This window comes from Cebidichthys violaceus, unplaced genomic scaffold, assembly GCF_023349555.1.
Source record: "Cebidichthys violaceus isolate CVI_PGR_0920_01 unplaced genomic scaffold, fCebVio1.0.p SCAF_8, whole genome shotgun sequence".
Lineage (NCBI taxonomy): Eukaryota > Metazoa > Chordata > Actinopteri > Perciformes > Stichaeidae > Cebidichthys > Cebidichthys violaceus.
Window position 1 is genome coordinate 1,761,065 of NW_027176964.1, and position 20,702 is coordinate 1,781,766.

At 38.7% G+C, this 20,702-nt stretch overlaps 2 pseudogenes; both read right to left on the reverse strand.

The window, feature by feature from the left end:
- Positions 1-641: 641 nt before the first annotated feature.
- Positions 642-8,080, reverse strand: LOC137892837 (N-acetyllactosaminide beta-1,3-N-acetylglucosaminyltransferase 3 pseudogene; annotated as a pseudogene).
- A 6,950-nt stretch (positions 8,081-15,030) lies between these two features.
- Positions 15,031-19,051, reverse strand: LOC137892543 (sonic hedgehog protein-like; annotated as a pseudogene).
- Positions 19,052-20,702: the final 1,651 nt, after the last annotated feature.

Consider the following 20,702-nt stretch of genomic DNA (forward strand, 5'->3'; position numbering starts at 1 on the left):
TTTCTTTAAGGAGGAACAACAAGACTGAGCCATTAGATAATATTCCTCTCATGTTGTCTCCGGAAGGAAGCACTCACACAAACCTAAACTGATGGAATGGTGTAAACGTTCACCGCCCAAACAAAACATTTGTGTCATTCCTTGCCACACAAGACTATTATAAGGTTTCTCAGAATGCACTTGTTTTGTTTCAGCACCACCACGTACGGTAATAACCTGGTGTTCCATTCTACATTGTTGACATATAACTCATGGAAGTTAGTGAGTGTTTATCTTCAACTCTGATCTCACCCAGTATTTTACGCACATCCCAGCCTCTGAACTCCTGCCCACATCGTTCGCATTTTGTCAGCAACTCAAAGGTAAAACAGGAATTTACATCTTAATACAAAAAAAAAAAACTATAGAAAGAAAATACGTCATGGGGTATATGAGGTTATGGGGAGAGTAGCATAAGGAGGAGATACTGAGCAGTAAACTGCATGAATGGCAAAAGTGATGTATCTTAATTGGAGAATATCCCTTAAAGTATATAACTAGTGACATGCATCTAATGGCCTGCTCAAAGTCAGAGTACTGGATCTTAATCACATGGTGGATGCTTTTGCACAGTAACTGAGGAGAAAGAAACACTCAGCTCATTTGGTTACTGTGAGTTTGTGGTTGTTTTATTGAGAAGAGCAACAGTTCTGAGGTATTCAGTCAGTAATTGTCTTTTCTTGTTCTCAAACAGGAATTTCATACAGGGTAGCAGTATTATACAAAGAGGTCCCATGTCCTTAATCTGTGCTGCACATTCATTTCCCTTTAATTTTAGATCACTTGCAAAAACTCACTTAATGGTGTTTTTACAACTGTGTGCAGGGCTATCGCCTATACAGTATGTGTATACATATGTACACACCAGGTGTGCTCTGGAAAAGGTCTGAAAACACATTATGCACACCAAAAATAATTTTTTCATTCATATTATATACATGTTTGATATACGCGGTACACATTTTCATCCCAAAGCCATTAACGATAAAAAAAATATCCCAATATGCAGTATGACCCATAAACAGCAGCATAAAAATAAAATAGATTTGGATATTTATACAACAAACTGATGTTAAAAAGGAGTCCTAAAAGCATAAAGCAATTTTACATGAGAATTCTTACTGGAGACCCCTTGTAATAGTTATTACTGAGTGTTGCTTTATAAATATATAAAGAGCATTTGAACAGTGGTTTCTGGTTGAGAAGCACTGACGTAAGGCACACAAACATACAGGCACATACTGACAAAAATATCTTTAAATACAAATTTAAAATAACTTGTAAACTAACATTACATCATTAGTCTTGAGGATTTTTTATTGATATTTTTGTAAGACTGTGGACAACACAGTATACATTATCATCCTGCATCACTCACACCTAGAGCTAGTTATTGTTTCTGTACCAGCACACAGCAGATTGATTAACCTCTGATTGGTTTGTAACGAGGAGAAGGAAAACAGAGCAACAGCAGGGTGAACCAAGCACAGCGGCTGCCACATTGGTGAGATAGTTAGCTAGACATGCTAATGTCCGCAGCTTTGGTTTAGATTTTTCCTAGGCTAGCTCACTGTCAACCAAGACCTTGTTAAAATGGGATTAAGCATGATGTACATTTGTGCATACTTTGGTTTCACAAACAGCTTAAAGCTACATTAATCAATATTTTTTATTGAATGTGTTATTATCCTATGTAACGTGGGAGATGTTATTCATCCCAACAGCTCCGAGGAACAATTAGCCTCTTTAGGTTGCTGTTTTTATTTAGTTTTTTCAGTTTACGGACTGCAAATTTAATGTATGGTTGAATCTCATGGTTCTCATCAACCCTGTTTCAAGCATTAAACAGCTGTTTGTGTATAGTACCTTCACAGCAACAAACTGATAAACAAAAGTGTAACATTTTGCAAGCTAAAAAGGCCTAGTATTCCATGTCTGCTGGATGTTTATGTAGGCAATTATTTGATAAGATCAGCCATAAATAACAATGGGTTGTAGTGGACTTTAAGGGAAAGAGAGTAACTATGGTGTCAGGTTGGGGGATAAAGGTGAGAAGGAAGTGAGTGTGTTTTTGTCATGTTTTGGGAGTGGAAATGAACGGTAACAAAGGCGTGCAGCCAAAAAGAAATGTTGAGAATAAAAAACTTTACGTTGAAACACGCTGAAGCCTGCAGCTAAACCGTGATAGAAAAGTACTTCAAACTTTTTCTCTTGATGGAATGAAGGATCTAAGTGTCAACATGCTCTGTCACCACCTTTAAGTTACAGTTTGGTCTTGCTAACGCTTTTTCTTGGAGGGACCACATTTCAGATTGGGATCATTTACTCTGTGCCACATGAGGAACAATTGAGCTGGAAGGAATCTGTGTACCAGTAAAAGGTCTTTATAATAGCAAGGATCGTATTGATCTCGTGTGCTGGAGATGTGCAGTCCTCTCGTGTGCACACCCGCATGAGAAGAAGGACGTAGTCCTGCTTTAGCTAGACACATCCCCATGTAAACATCATCAAGGGGGAAAATAGTAATGGACTGGGACATATTGTATATGACCAAAGCTGTGTAGCCAGAGAGGATGAAGCCCCCACCACCAAGGAAGGGGGGTAATACGTTTGGCTTATATAGCTGAACTGGGGTAAAATACTTGCTCGATGGCGCTCTATTGGTCCGCTCATTCTCGATCAGATAGCCAGTAAAGAGGTGCTTGCCTCCGTCATTGTCCTTGAGGCCTTGGAGATACACGACCATGTTGTTTGTGTTGGCAAAGACGTCATCATCACCATTTAGCAGGAAGCGAGCATTAGGACAGTTTCTTTCCATCCATTCCAGGAAGAGTACCTGCTTCAAGGTGAGGTTGTAGAATACTTCATTAAAGTCCCATTGGAGGATGTCATTGTACTCTTGTTGCTCCTGCTCAAGTAGTTTGTTTACTCTCTCTTTCTCAATTCCAGTATTGATCGTTCCCGTGGTGAAGATTCTTCGGATCCACACACCATTGTGTAACCTCTCTTTAGCCCAGGTTTTACGCAGCACCTCTCGGCGTTCGTAGTTCACAGGAGAACTTTTAATGACGAGCAGAAGGAAGACTTCTGCAGATTTATCAACTCCTCCGCATTTGTCAGGAAGGTCCAGCAGCATGGGGTAATGGTGACAGTGTTGATAATAGAAAACGTCTTTTAAATCACCAGAAAAAGAGCTGAAGCCTGTGATGTTGGCAGCAGACGCATTTCTTTGACATTTTGGCCAGGAGTACACATAGGAGTTATTTGTGGAAGGTTGCCCTACTTGAATGTTCTCCGCTTTCTCATCTATGTTGAGGTGGATGTTTTTGTGGTCAAAAAATTCATTGCAGAGAAGGAGGACCAGTTGACCAAGAACTCCCACCAGCAACAAAGTTCTTACTCTGATGCTTCCCATCCTTGAAACTCTGCAGTGACAAAACAAAGTTTTCTTATCAGAACATCTCAGTATGAAATAAAAACAACTAATAAGACAAATTAGTTAATAATTGCTGAGGTGAATTAAGGTTAAGGATCACAACTGCACACATTGCAGCACTGTCTACTGTACACTATATCAATTTAACAGAAATAAATGTGGGGAGCCACAGTTTCATCGATTTGTGCACTACCTGATCAGTGCAAAGTAAACCAGCAGCTATAGAAACATATAATATCACAACAAACTCACCCAGAAACTCTTCTCAGGAGTTGGTGGACCAAAACAAAACTTAGAGATGATTGAATATCGGACTTACATTTGACAGATAACACGTGACTACACAAAGAGAGGCATGTTTTTCTGTTCCTGCTTAATGTATAAGTAGGTAATGTGCTCACACATTATTCACAAAGTGAATAAATGATGTAGCATCAAAGTAGTTTATGTACACTTTGAACAACACTTTGAACTATATGAATAGCCTTTCATATAGTCTAATAAAAGTTTCCTCTTAGCACTGGTTTGATTTATTGTTCACATTGTTTCAACAAATCTTAATATTTGCTGTCAAATCAATTCACAAGCTTTGCTGTCAACAAATGAATCAAGTTCCTGTCTATGAAGGGTGTGGAGAAAAACATAATGAATGTTAGGAAAGTTTAAGGTGTCACTTTCTTAATCATCAGAATTAGAATACCATTAAGAACCTGGACTGTATTAGCCATCAACTCAATTTGGCTGTATGTCCCTTTGTCCTCTAATAATCATGTGTCCATAACTGTTGAACAACTACATTGTAATTGTGTCAGCAAACTGTGAACTGTGGACACATTAAAATACTTTAACTCAGCTCCTGCTGAGTGTATGGGCATTAAATTTGTTGTAAAGGGGTAAACAGTGGAAACCTAATGAGACAATGCAGCCACCATTTTTCTGAACAAAGCAGCTGCTGTGCCACTTTTAGTGCACCTGATCCGCTGCAACTCAAACATCCAACTCCGCTGTTAACTTGGAAAGCACCAGTTTAAACACTAACATCAAAGTTAGCACACACCAGAGTACTTTGTTAGTCTGTTGGTGTTTCCTAAGCCAATATTGTTCAAATTAACATTGTACTTCCTGCTCATTCTGCAGCATTATTTCAACTAACAAATAATTTACTGGAGATGCAACAGATAGATTTTTTTCTGGGTCAGAGACAAGAAATATAGACTGTAGAGTTTTACCTCATTTTATATCTACAATATGAATATGTCCCCGAAAGCTCATTTGAAAAGCACATATTTGTAGCATACTTATATATATATATATATATATATATATATATATATATATATATATATATATATATATATATATATATATATATATATATATATACACACATACATATATATATATATATATATATATATATATATATATATATATATATATATATATATATATACACACATACATATATATATATATATATATATATATATATATATATATATATATATATATATATATATATATATATATATATATATATATATATATATACACACATACATATATATATATATATATATATATATATATACATACATATATATATACACATATACATACATACTTGACCTGCCTCTCTTAAAAACAATGCATAAAAAGAGGACTTGGACTTGGATCTGAAATGAAAACATTTTTACTGTTTGAACTTTGTCTTAAAATATGAGGTGGGTGAATGCCCGTAAATTAAAGCTTTTGTGTATTTCCTCTTACTGCTTGAATAACAAGCAGAGGCCAACAGGAGCGAGCAGACTGAGCGTCAGAGCAGACATGAGGTGGCTTGGCATCTGCCTGCAGAATCCTCACATGCTGCACTATTACAGTACATAGGGTGGAAACAAACCAAATGCTTTCATGTCTCCCAAAATGGGTGAAATATGTTACATATAGACGATGTCAGGTATTTGATCATCAGAACAAACTAAATTCAGCGAAGCGTGAAAAAAAGCATGAAAAAAGTGTGAAAAAAGGGAAAGGCCCAACCAAATATGACATTCACTGTCAAATGACACACCTAGACTTAACACTCACTTCTCCCTGTAACTAAACAAGAGGAGAACCTGCAGAAAAACACACAAATGGATAGCAAAGCAGCTCATTTCCTGTGCTAATATATGAAGTGTTTCCTTCCCTCTTATTTAGTCATACAACTTTGATTCTAAATGACACATGAAAAATTAAGGCAAATGTTATCTGGCTTCTCGGTAAATTGCCATAAAATATCTATGGTGAAATTGATTGGAGGGACGAATGTCACAAATAGACTCTCGCTGACACTGACCGAAAGACTTTGACTTAAAATGAGCTCCCTCTTGACCAGCTACAACATTAGTATGCTGCTTACAGGTTAATGCATCAGTAATAATACTAATCCAATAATATAACAAACAATAGCACAGCCAACACTGATCGGGCCAATTCAGCTTCCCAATGATTGATAATTTAAGGACATTTTTTCAACAAATATTTTTTGAAAAATGTTTTTAAAGTACAGTTTTAGTCCTGAAAAAATCCAATTATTTCATTATTATTATATATTATATAAAATGTCCATACAAAAAAAATTATTTTGACTTGTTGTTTTTATGATGAAAAGCTCAAGTGTGAATTCCTTTTTAATTTCACTTTTAATTCTTGGTAATCTGTTTAGGGACTGGAACTAAAAAAGGCAGAAGATCTGTCTTTTATTTCTAATCAGCTTTATTGTTGACAGTATGTAGTAAATTATTTTTACAACATGTTAACCTATTTTTGTTAACAGATATCTAAATGTCCTGCAGTTCAATTTTTGGTCAGTTTCTGCTATAGTCCTCACAGGGTTTATAAAATCATGACAGGTAATGACACTGTAATCTGAAATCTGTTGTACAACTTGTATCACCCACACAAGAAAGTGGAAACAAAAACAGTGTCATTTATAAACACTGGTGAAAAATAACTAAAGAACTGGAGGCTACTAATATATTTATAGAGTACTTCCATTTTATGCTATTCTATACTTCTACTTTGGAAAATTTCAGACAGAAATATTGTACTTTTTTCTCCACTACATTTATTTGACAGATATGGTAACAAGTTACTTAATTTATATATATATATATATATATATATATATATATATATATATATATATATATATATATATATATATATATATATATATATATATATGTGTGTGTGTATCTTTGTATATATATTGTATATATATATATACTGTATGTATCTGTATAAAACATTGTACTGGCAGACTTTTATCAGGATAATGCACATTGTCCTTACTGGATCCAGTGCATGAGGAAGTCGTATTTTGAAGGATCATGTGTCAACAACAGCATACCACTCTAGGGATAGGTACATACAGCTGAACAACAGTAGCATACCACTCTAGGGATAGGTACATACCGCTGAACAACAGTAGCATACCACTCTAGGGATAGGTACCTACCGCTGAACAACAGTATCATACCACTCTAGGGATAGGTACATACCGCTGAACAACAGTATCATACCACTCTAGGGATAGGTACATACCGCTGAACAACAGTAGCATACCACTCTAGGGATAGGTACATACCGCTGAACAACAGTAGCATACCACTCTAGGGATAGGTACATACCGCTGAACAACAGTAGCATACCACTCTAGGGATAGGTACATACCGCTGAACAACAGTAGCATACCACTCTAGGGATAGGTACATACCGCTGAACAACAGTAGCATACCACTCTAGGGATAGGTACCTACCGCTGAACAACAGTAGCATACCACTCTAGGGATAGGTACCTACCACTGAACAGCATACCATTGGCCACTTTTCGATCTCGGCGTCACTCCCTCAGACACTTAATTAAAATAGCATTAAGAGTGAAACGCTGGATTAAAATAGTATCAAGGACAGTGTAATAGAACTGCATCACAGGCTTGTTAACAAGTCTTATGCACATTTATAGTTAATTTGAACTGCATGAACTCAAGGGCAGAATCATTAGGCCAGCACAAAACATTGTACTGGCAGACTTTTATCAGGATAATGCATATTGTCCTCACTGGATCCCGTGCATTGACGCAGATTTTGTCTGAGAGGAAGTTGTATTTTGAAGGATCATGTGACTTTTATGTTTAACTCACATAACGGAATATTCATAACGATGTCATATAGACCAGTCTCTGCAAGATAAAACCGTGAATAAACAACTAAAATATAAGCTTTGAATAATACAAGACGGATTTAAAATACTTTTTTTTTCTGTCTGAAGCGTTGCTTTTCCGACCCGAGCGTTGATCTGAAATCAAGGAGGCCTATAACAATTTGATGTAATAAAATTGTATGGACCAAAGCTTGACTAGAATAAAGATGTTACTGTTAGGCTATCATAAATATGTCCCTTTACTTTAAAACGGAAACTCCCCGGAGAAGTAGGCAACGTTATAGCATGTTAGCTATAGCCAAGTGTACAAACAGCATTAGACCGTGACGTTGTTTGTATAATTAACTAAGTGTAGACTGCTTACCGTTAAAGGAGATAGTTCCTCTCGTGTGTCTCTGTAGCTCCAGTGACTATTGATAAGTCCAGCGTGCAGCAGCATGTCACCGCTGTCAGCATGTTGGGCGGAGCCAGTTTCTGCTGTTCAGTCGACCCGCAGGAGAGCGTCATCTATCTGTCTGTCTGTCTGTCTGTCTGTCTGTCTGTCTGTCTGTCTGTCTGTCTGTCTGTCTCTTTAGGTGGGCATACGCCCACCTAAAGAGATAGAAAAAAAATAAATAAATAAAAATAAAAAGCATAGCAGTAGGCTGTGATATCAGTAGATATGGGCGTATGCCCATATCTACTGATATCACAGCCTACTGCTATGCTTTTGTATAGCAGTATATGTATACATATATGTATATATATATATATATATATATACACATGTATATATATATATATATATATATATATATATATATATATATATATATATATCCAAGTCAATAGGTTATATGGGTTGTCATCATTGTAAACAGTACAATGCATCTTATCCATATTTACAATTTGCATTTCTTCAGTCCGCTGACTGAAAGTGTTTATCGGTGTCATGGGCAACAAGTACCAACTGACATAAGCCTATATTAGCTTAGTTTAATAAAAACGAGTAGCGATACTATTACAATTCAGCATTTTTGTATCAAACCAATTACAACTACCAACACTCATACCTCCAAGGATTTTAATGTATTGTCACATATTGTCAAATTACGAAAAATAAAGGCTAAACTGTCGCAGCACCTCTCCCAAACAGTGGCAGCTGCCGCGACAAATCGTGGCAGCCGCTGCAACTTGCTGTGGCAGCTGAGCTTGCCACAGGAATTGCCTCTACTAGCTGCCGCTGCCCCGATTTGAGCCAGCTCCTACTGCAGCCATGTCTGCCTTTGCACTGTAGCACCAGGATCATTACAACCATATCTGCTCAGTGATGGCACGGCGGCCACAAAAAACAAGCAGCACATTAAAAGTACAATGCAAATAAAATAAATTGCTCAAAATAAATTGCTCTTACTGTTTGTAGCACTCCTTCTGCGTTCAGGCTGTAAAGAGGACGTCCATGGCGCTTCACAATGTATGAGGTGAAGAGGATTTCAAGTCTTCAATGTTTCCCTCCTGCTGCAGAACCAGGGTCACAACAAAAATACCGGCTCCTTGATGGCACGGCGGCCAAAAAGAACACAAACAGCACTAGCTTCAAAAGTCTGAAGACCAGATGAAAATCGTGGCTGAAATGAGTCCAATTAATTAGCTAACTAGCCTTAGCAGTGTAGACAAAAAACGAAGTTTGGTTCATAACTAAATCTCCTCAGCTGGTGTTATCTCTTCAAGCTCCTCTCTCGAAATGAAGCCCTTTAGCTCAGTCCTGCAGAAGAAAGAACTCGAGACCTCATGACTCGACGATCTACAGCAATATGACGCCACTGACGGTCCGTCAATCAAACCTGTCAAGGCGGCAAGGTGACGTCAGCTGCACTTATTTGAGCAATTTACCAATCAAATGAAAACAAAAATAAAAAAATGTGTCCACCTGCTCTGAGTATGCAAATTGCTGTTTTCTAACACTACCGCTACTTGACTTTGCGAGCCAAGCCAAACTTAATACACCATTTTAAAGCTATTCTATCCAGTCACTTATCGTACATTGTATATTAATGATAAAGTACAACTGAGGATGTTTTATGTCATGCATTAAAACCTCCTGGACCCGAGAGACCCCACTGGCGGGGGCAAACGCATTCATCCAAAAATTCACCCACTCATAATGTCAAACAAGTGCACTCATCAGTAACGAATATAATGATGTCGCATACTTGCTCAAACTGCTGCTCCTGCTCTACAAAGTCATATCAGCTGTTTGTACAAACTCCAAACACAACTCAGATAAAGCTAGATATAATACAAAATATCAAAATCCATATAGTGCCCCCTAGGCAGCTCCACTCGCCACATGTATGACAATAACGTTTTGAAAATTCATTCAATGCTAACACCCGTTAGCTCAAGAGATCGCTAGCAACATGACGGTCGCAGCAATATTTTTCACATTCCGCTACGACACAGCATCGCAGAGTTACTTACAAAACAAAGCCATCATCACAATCCCGGTTATCGATCACATCATAAACCAGCTCCTTACTTTGAGATGTTCTGCAGCAAAAAAAAATATTAATCCGTTCATGTTTACTATCTATCTGTTCAGTGGACGCATTGTGTGCGTGCTAGCTGAAGGGGGAGGGTTATAACTCTCAGCAAATCGAATTTTAGAAATTTGACGCTGGGGTATTTTTTTTATTCTGATTGGCTAAAAATTCTGTCAATCAAAGTCACGTTGGGTTGTCTCAACAGAGGAGGCTCTGACGCGTCTATGGAGGGTTCATTGGGTCAAATCGACCCATCGTACATCGTAAGGCCCTGGAAGAGAAAAAAACTGGACATAAACAAGCTCAGAGAGGATACAGGTTCTCAAAATGATGCCAAGCTGCTGTAATTGGATAGAGTGAACACTATTAGTGATAAAAGAAGTGAAATATATAATTATATACTTTATAAAATTACAATGGAACAGCTGGAACAAAATTACATTTTGGTTGACCTCGCCTGACCTCTCTGTACTAGATCCTCTCTCGCTCTTGAATGCTTTACTTTATCAAAGTAAAAATGTGTTTAGAGAACCTCAACATATAGTTCTATGATGTGGGAGAGCTTGAAGGAAATTAGAATTTTCAATTTGAGCTGTGTGCCATCTTAATGTACTCTTAACCAGTAACATATATATTGATATTTACACATCTCAACACATCTCACAATTGTTAAGGTTATTTTAATACCAAAAGTATTAAAATAGCCCTTACAGTTGCAAAGCTACATTCATTATAGTATAGGTATGCTATTTTTGAGCAGAGGCCTAAAAATAGGGCTCGGGTCCAGAAAATCCACGTGTTTTTTTTTTTGCTGAGAGCTTGAACATTGCTTCTAATTATTTCTAACATTAACATTAGCAGTTTCAACCTGGCATATGTTTTAACATTAAGGCGTCTGTGACTATCACCAAAACCTTTTTACTTTGAATATGTGGTGTCCAAAAACGTATGATTCACATTCCAGATTGCCTCGACCATTAATATGGTAGGATGTTTGCCTCTATATGTGCTTTTTTATTGTTAAAATGCCACAGATTGTTCATAAAAACACAAAATAAATGGTTAGAAGCGTGCAGATTATATTTTGTCCTGAAATCTCTCATGAAAATCTTACTTGTTTTTGTTTATTCTGTCTTTTTCCGCTTCTATCAGGATGAAGTTAACCAGATTGTGACCAGAAACGTTCGTCTCAAACAGGTAAATGTGACTGTTGAATTCAGGAAAACCATAAATGTATGCCAACTACACATTTAGAAAATTCCAATAACAATTGTCAGAGGGTATGCCACATTGCAAGTATGTAGATTTAACAGGATTTGGAATAGACCTTCTTTTTATACGTACAGCCAGTCAATGTTTACAGTTATTTTAAGGGAATTAAAGTAATGCTCACCTTTGATTATCAACAGACCTTTCCCTAGAAATTAATGCTATTAAAGTTTTTACCATGTGACACCCAAAACGCAGTTACTCAATTATTATAAATCATATATTTTAACAATGAATCCTTGTTGAATTTACATACTTTAATGTAGTTGCAACTGGTAGCCCATTTTGATGTATTTATATGCTTTTTATTGGTGAATTTATTACACAAATAGTATCACATATTTCATATATTTGTTGTTTCAACTAGTTGAACTAGAAAGGAGGGTTTATGACATGGTGACTGCTGGAGGCTACAAGATTTTTATTTCTTCCGCTGTGATATATACAGTACATGACAACTTGTATTTTCACAATGTATTAATTCTGGGAATAAAAACAACTAGGCTTCATCAGTACATTAGTAGACAAAATTCTCTCAAGTTTCCCTGATTTTCACCCCAGCAATGGCTTGATGTGAACCAGATGAATCCAGATGAATACGGAGGCATCAGGAAGATCAGAGTCCCTTCAACCGACATAAGGAAACCAGACCTGGTGCTGTACAACAAGTAAACACACACTACTCAAACTCACACACACACACACACACACACACACACACACACACACACACACACACACACACCTTTACGTCCAAATGCCTCGCATGCTTCTCTCACACTCTCCCTCTGTCCCCGTCTTCCTCTTCCTCAGCACTAACGGCGACTTTGCCATTATCCACGAAACCAAAGTCCTGTTGGAGCACACTGGGATGATAACGTGGAACCCTCCGGCCATCTTTAAGAGCTACTGCGAGATCATCATCCTCCATTTCCCGTTCGACCTGCAGAACTGCAGCATGAAGCTGGGGACCTGGACGCACGACGGACTGCTGGTCGTCATCAACCCATTGAGTGTGACTTATATATAATATATATTCACAGGGTTATGTTGACAGATCAGTGTGAAAGCTTGTGTCTGTGGTTTCAAATACTACAGATTTAGAAACCATCACTCCTGTAAAACTTTAGTTTACAGCATGTAACCCCTCAATATCTTCACCTTTATGACCCTTTTTTTACTGCGGTGCATTACCTCCTATACTCCTGTCTTCTATGACAATGATCGGCCTGATCTCAGTAACTTCATGGAGTCTGGTAAATGGGTGCTAGAGGACTACAGGAGCTGGAAACACTGGGTTTACTACACCTGCTTCCCCAACACGCCATACCTCGACATCACCTACCACTTCCTGATGCGTCTGCTTCTCTACTCCATCGTCAACATCATCATTCCCTGCATGTTGTTCTCATTTAGTTTTTTTAACAATAGAGCATGTAAACATGTTCTTGCAGTCCCCATATATAAAAGTATGAACCTAAAAATAATGTAACCTTTAAACTTTGAATGGTATTTCAGGTGTGAAATATTGGTCCCTTTTTTAAAGACTTTTCTTTTACTTTTTGGAAATTTGTGTGAATTATCATGTGCTACTGAAAGTAACACACCATTCTCTTTACTGATTTGATGTGTTTATCTCCCAAAACTGTGGGACTAGGTAGGTAAGGCACAATTGCTGCAAGAACACCTAATAAGCTACTGTGTTCCAACAAAGGTGTAAATATGTCAATGTTGTATTTATAGCTTGTTCCTACTGCCCCTTGTGGCCAAACACTAAATTAATAAATAAAACAATAAAACAAAATGAATGAATGCTGCTTTAACAGTATCTGCATTAGGGACATGGCCTTGGTTGTAGCTGCTCTGTCATGTGCAGCTATCTATGCAACTGTTGACCTTTTCATATCATGAACACCTAGACATGGAACAAATATATATTTTTCATGAATCTTGCATTCATATTTGGGAACAGTCAAGTCCAAGTAGTTCCAGTTGAAGTGAAGCTACTGTTAGCAATGAAACACTCAACTCTAATATGGCTCCAACCAGTGAAGCATCGCTCAAACAAGGACATTACTTCTTCCTACAACAGCTCAGCTTTGAGGAATGTTTGCATAACTAATCTGCATAATGGTCCTCAGCCGGCACTACTACTCTGAGCTCCATAGATGTATGGAAAACTGCAGCGTCCAAAATGTCCTGGAATGCATCAACATTGTATTTATAATGCTACCGTACATTAAATATGTGGATGATATATTAATGTTTTTTTGCCTTTAGTCAGTAATACGTAAGGACATTGAACTTCAGTGGGCTTTCTGCTTCAAGGTTATACCCGTGAAGCAATGATGGCTCGATGCCACTGAGGTTAACATCCAATGTATAAAATATATGATTTAATGATTTCAACATGAAAATATATTATAACAGTCAGTTATAATCTGTGCATTCATAAATACATGAATCATTCAGCAAGGTTTTTAAACTTTTAATACTCAACTGTGAATATTATATGTCTTGGGCTGTTGTTGTGAAAGCTATAATAATAACAAACGGAGTAGAGCCGGTCTGCGCTGCCTTTGTCAAGGTTGAATGTAGTAATCAAGTTTGGTGTCTTGGTCTATGCTGTTGTTTCATAAATACCATCCAGAGAGACAGAGAGAGAGCGAGAGAGCGAGAGAGCGAGACACTAGCTATGACTTTCACATCCATTCATGTCAGACAGACTAGATTAATGTAAGTATGCACATATTTAAACTAGGAAGTCCCACTGACAGTGGATCGCTTGTGTCTTTTTCTAGACAATGCTTCATCAGAATGACAAACTTTCCATGATCACATTGGACTCAGATATGACATAGATAGGATAAGTACATATTTGACATCTACACTTTTGAAAGGAAGTCATTTGAACTAATCTGTGCAGCTAGGATGTGTTTAGCCAACTTTAGTACAAAACTGCTAGCATGCTTTCAAAACTACTTTGACTTCAAAACCCATTTATATGGTAATATTCCAAACGGAGGTGGTTAATAGAATATTCTTTGGAATTTACTCAGATTATATTTTAACTATTTTGAACTTTTACATAAGAAAGTTTACTTGAAATGTCTTTAAAGCAACAGTACTTTTACTTAAATGTATTACTTTTTCCATCCATGGTGGACAAGAACAATGGAGTAACCTTTGTCACTGTCATATCAACTTATGTTACTATTATCTAATAAAATTATAAAAAATATTTGAATTGTCAATTGCAAACTCTTCAAACGTTCTGAGTGTCTGGTTAGCATTTTAATCAGTACAGACATCTTCAGGTCATCTTATGGCTTGCGGATCTACAGTGACTATTTTTTTAAAGGATTTAAGGATAATTTATTGTCATTAAACAACTTTGTCATCTTTGAGTGCAGGGTTCCATGGGCTTAGCAGGCACACAGAAAAATCTGATTTTTTTATGGTTAGCCTTGTAAAAGAGTCAGACCAACAATACACATCATGAAGGCACTTGCAAATGACAAGGTAGTACACAATGTACAGTTGATTAAAGCTATATCTCAGCTCTGTGGGTTAAAAGAGCTGCTGTCCAGAACCCAAGTTCCCACAAGGTAGAGGAGCTCTGGGTACCAGTGGACACCGTCTGTTTGGTACACACAGCTGAGGTCTTTCACTGTCCCAACCAACGATAAGAATGAGCGCCACAGATGGACTGGCATAAAAACCTTGTGTGCAAGGTCATGATCCTCAACCACCGCATAGCAAGATGCCAAAACCCAATCAACTATGATGGTTCCGTGAGATGTTACGGGTGCATAAGACCCGTGATATTGCTCCACATGCATTCTTGTAACACTTGCAGGGATGACGTGGTCTGGCTGGTCATTCCCAACAACAAGGAGCTGCTGTCCTAGTTTGACATTACTGGCAAACACAGCACTAACGTCTATGCTGTTGGTACTGTTGTTCATAACAAAGACAAGGTGAGCTGGAGTCAGTGTCAGTCTGCAGCGTGGCTCTTCAGTCTCCAGGACTAGGAACTCTCATAATGTGTTGGTCCTGGTCCATGAACATAAGAAAGTCACTGGGAACTAGTTTTCCTTGTTGGTCAGTGGCCAGCACCTCGTCCCCCATCTGGAGCTCCTTCATGGGTTTAGTCCTTCAATCTGCCAGGATTTTGATGGACGAACCAGGGAAGCAACCTCCAGACTTGGCTGCCATAGAATTTTCTGCAAGAGCGTAACAGTAACACTTACTAGAGATGATAAATACATTTAGTAAAAACTATAAACAGGTTCAATTAATGAGTGGGTTACCATAAATTCTAGGGTATGCTTAAATCAAACTAGGAGAAATAGTTGAAAGTTTATAGGAGAACATGCTTAAATGTGTACTAGATGGCCACACTCAAAGGAAGGGTGTAAAACCTGCCATCATAGATAGCAGTGAGACGTAGGTCTTTCCTCAAAAGCATGCATGGTGTTGCACAACAAGTATTGAAAGTAGTTGTGTGAAAGATGAAAAAGAAAAAAAAAAAAATTTCAAACTCTGCAAATGTTCTCATCTCTGCACTCCTGAACAACTGCTGAGTAACGTGAGTGCACTTGTTGGAATAGCAAAGTTACAATAATTGTTGAACGAAATGTTATCCATCAGTGCATCCTGATGGGCGAATGTTGACGTGTATTGTAGAGCGCTTTGACTGATCAGAAGACAAGAAAGGTTTTATATAAATGCAAGCCCATTTCCCATCTAGCTCAAAGCATTGCTATGCCTACAGCTACAGCTTTACAGAGCAGCTTGCATGGCTGCAGAATTGTAGCCTAACCCACCTTACTTGGCTAGATTGTCAGTCTACCACAAGAATGATATATAAACTTCTCACATTCACAATCAGTCATGACTGATTGTGACAATGACTGTCATTTAAAGTTGCCTATATGAACCAAACCTGCATGACTCTGGACTGGAGGAAATCCACGGTTAACCTCCTGTGGAGCTACTGAATCTCAAGATTAGGGAAAGATTTTAAATGTGAGCATTTATTGTCATATGTGACAGGACACAATCGATGAAACATCTTGTCTGAAAGTGTTGATAGATGTCCCACACGGCCAACATGAGGTGTGGGTGGAAAAGGCTGCCGTCCTGCAGAGGGGCGAGATGCAACAATCCTGAAAATCTGGATGACAATCTCTCCTTGACGGCAAACTGTGATTGAATTAGTTGTGGGAAGAATAAAAAAAAGAGAGCTTTAGAGAGATGTTCAAATCCTGCCTACTTCCTCACCTCTGCACACCTGGCCAATCACTGCATGGCGTGAGCATAAATGTCTGTATGTCTGTTTTGGAACATTACAAAAATTGTCAGAAACAGTCGCCTCTATTCTGACATCAGGTGTGGAGGGAGAGGGCATCAGATGCTGTTTGAAGAACCAGCAAGCAATTTGGATGAAACACAGTGAGCCCTTAACGTAGTTTAGAAGGGTCTGAACGGAAATCCTTGGGTATTCAGTTGGATCTTAAGGGCTTTATCAAATAGCGCCATCTAGTGCAAGATGCTAACAATAAGGTGTTGCTGTGTTCCCATGTGTGACAATATTTATTGTGGCTTAACTTCTTCGCATGGACAAAATCTAAAGACAGTTAACCAAGCAGCACATAAAATCAGTGCTGCAATTCAGCAGGACATTTTGGCTTACACATTGTTTCATTAGGTGATTTTATTCAGTACCATATACAAATGAATGGCCCTTAAGTCATGCTAATGACACTGTGTTATTAAGATCATGTAATGACAGATTTGGTCCACCTACCTGCTTTCACAGAGCAATGGATGTGGGCTTTGGACTCATAGTAGACCCAGTCAAAGCCCGCCTCCACGGCCAGCCTGGACAGGATGCCGTACTTGCTCTTGTCTCGGTCTGAGATGGTGATGTCCACCGCTCTGCCTTCATAGTGCAGGGACTCCTCACAATGATGGCCATCCTCATCCCAGCCCTCTGTGACACGAAGTTTAACCCCCGGCCACTGATTCATGACTGAAATAGCCATAGAGTTCAGTTTGTCCTTACACCTCTGAAAATAGAGATAAATGCTATATTCAGATTATCAACATCCCAGATCGTAATCAACTATATACACTATACTATTATTTTGTTACCAGTAGGAATGCTAATGGTAGATGGACTTCTGTTTTTTTTTCTTTTCTAATCTCTCAACAATTTAAAGCGCTTTAACACTAGTCATTTACCCATTCACACACTGATGGCAGGGGCTACCATGCAATGTGCCACCGGCCCATCAGAAGTATCGAACATTCATACCCATTCATACACCGCAGGCACAGCTACGGGAACAATTTGGGGTTATTGCACACCCATCGACATGGACTAGTGGAGCCAGAGTTCAAACTGCCAGTCCTCTGATTGAGGGACGACCCGTTATATCACTGAACCACAGTCTACCCAAAACAATAAAAAATAAGACCCAATTTGTATTAAACTGTAATTATCCATCATCTTACCCACTGTAAAAACATTATTATTTGGGAAGCATGCTGATTAGTCTTGATATTATTTGGTCATAGCTTGATTTGTGCATTTAGCTTTGATTTGTGATCATTTTGGCATCATCTTCTATTAGAGGATCTGTCAAAGCTGCTCCAATCAATATCTTTGCATTAACCACATTGTGTAATGTAAAAGGTGTCACTGGAAGAGACAACCCGACCAAGAGTTATCATCTGACTCTGCAACTCCCCTCAACTGTACAGAGCTTTGGAGCCCATCCATCCATCCATCCATCCAATGTCCAGCACTTGCCCATATTCTGCACAGTGTTTGTGGATGGCTGGTGCTTGCACAGGTCACCAGTGTATCACGGGATTGGACTGACATTCACACCCACAGGCAATGTAGAGTGTCCAGAGCTGCATGTCTTTGGACTATGTGAGGAAACCAGTTTAAGCTCAATCCCAAGGGAAATAAATAAAGAGGTGCAAAGGTTTGATAAAACTTAAGACCCTGGTTTTTATATTTAACCTACTGCTGAACTAAAACAACAGTTAAACACACACACGCGTATACACACACGCACGCGCACACAAACATACTCACCTTCTAATATGCTCTCGACGCGCTGTACCCAAACGAACCGGACTTCCCGGTTCAGTGACCGATGCGTTCTTATGCGGTGCCACACGCGACTGATATTTGTCTATTCTATAGTATTACGACAAATTGAATTCCAACAAAATGAAACGGACAGAAATATTGTTACATACTTGTGTCATGAGTCGGTCTGCATTGGTGTTTTCCTCATCCTTAAAGATAATGTCGGGGTAGTAGTTGGGAGTCAGGTCCTTGAACCTCTCCGAGTTGCGGGTGATCTTGCCTTTGTACTTTCCGCTGGCTCCCAGGGTTTTCTCTGCCACGTTGGGTATGAAGTGTTTCAGGGCCAGCGGTGTCAGCTGCTTGGGGTACCTCCTCTTCCCGAATGCCCTGCCCGGTCCACAGCCCGAGACAACGGACGTCAGCAGCAGGCAGAGGGACACCGACAGCATCACTCTCATCAGCACCATCTTTGGTTTACCTGGAGAGGGTGAAGGTGCCTTGGAATGGAATAGCAGTGCAGGTGCCATAACCACTATAGCTCTCTCTCTCTCTCTCTCTCTCTCTCTCTCTCTCTCTCTCTCTCTCTCTCTCTCTCTCTCTCTCTCTCTCTCTCTCTCTCTCTCTCTCTCTCTCTCTCTCTCTCTCTCTCTCTCTCTCTCTCTCTCTCTCTCTCTCTCTCTCTCTCTCTCTCTCTCTCTCTCTCTCTCTCTCTCTCTCTCTCTCTCTCTCTCTCTCTCTCTCTCTGAAAATTTGAGGATGGATTCTACCTTCCTACAGTCACTTAAAGAACCAGTGCAACATTTAGTGGTTTGTTGCAGAATGCAACCAAACAAAATATCCCTCATCTTACTCCTCCCTTTCCATGTGTGTCAGATAACTATGTGGCTTTCAGGTAGGGATAGGATTTCATTCTAGGAGCTACTCTTATCAATACTTTGTTCTTCTTCATGACTAAATAGCTCATTTAAAAACATATATAGAATTTTAAAAACAAATACATTCAGAACAGGATTATAATTTATATATTTTAATTATAGCCAATCTTGTTTTTTATCTTGTTTTTAGAGCAGCAACAGTAATGTTTACAATAGCAAAGATACTATATAAGGTAATTAATACCTCACTGGAAATAAATCTAAAATGTCAATAAAAGAAATATAGTTTTGAGTGAAGTTTATAAAAAATGAACACATGCAGACATCAGTCAATATCAGTCATTCCTCCTGTCCTGTCCCTCTGTCCTTTACCTCTGCCAGCAGAGGTTTACAAGAACACACTAAAATAGACTACAGACTGACAGACTTTGTTTTAGCTTGTCTATTTATAAAAAAAAAAAAAAAAAAAAAAAAAAAAAAAAATGCTTTTGTGCTGTGCTTGTGTAAACATAGTGGTGGTGGATAAGATATGGAGGACAGAGCAAATTGAAATAGATTTCACTTTCATCTACAGTTCATGCTTGTTGAATTGACGTTTTACCTTGACTATTCTTCACTTCACCTGGCTCACTTCGCTGTCTCCACTACAGCCATGTGCATGTGCCTATATGCGTGTGTAGTTGTGTCTATGCGTGCGTGCGTGCGTTACAAACAGAAAATGGGAAAATGTAAAACATTTTTTGGTTCTCTGCTGGAAATAGAGCGCTCCAAGTTTAGAGTGAGTAACTGCCCAAAGCGGTCTGGTTCACGAGTTAGGTTAAAATGGAGCAGGAGATGTACGCGATTCGGTTTAGCATCAGCAATGAGGTAGGAGGTGTGTCAATTGTAGTTGAGAGGGAGCTGAATCAGAAGGCAATGCTCTCAATTTACCGGCCCATATATATTCCGACCCTCACTTATGGTAATGAGCTTTGGGTAGTGTCCAAAAGAATGAGATCATGGATATAAAATGATGTTCCTTCATAGAGTGTCTGGGGTCAGCCTTAGAGATAGAGTGAGGAGCTCAGACATTCGGAGGGAGCTCGGAGAAGAGCCACTTCTCCATTGCGTTGAGAGGGGTCAGCTGAGGTGGTTCCTGCATCTGTTCAGAATCCCTCCTGGATGTCCTTTCTGTGGATCAGCTGATGCCCCTGCGTGTAAGTTCCTGTGACCTCCCTGTCAGTGGCTGTTACCCACTGGTCAC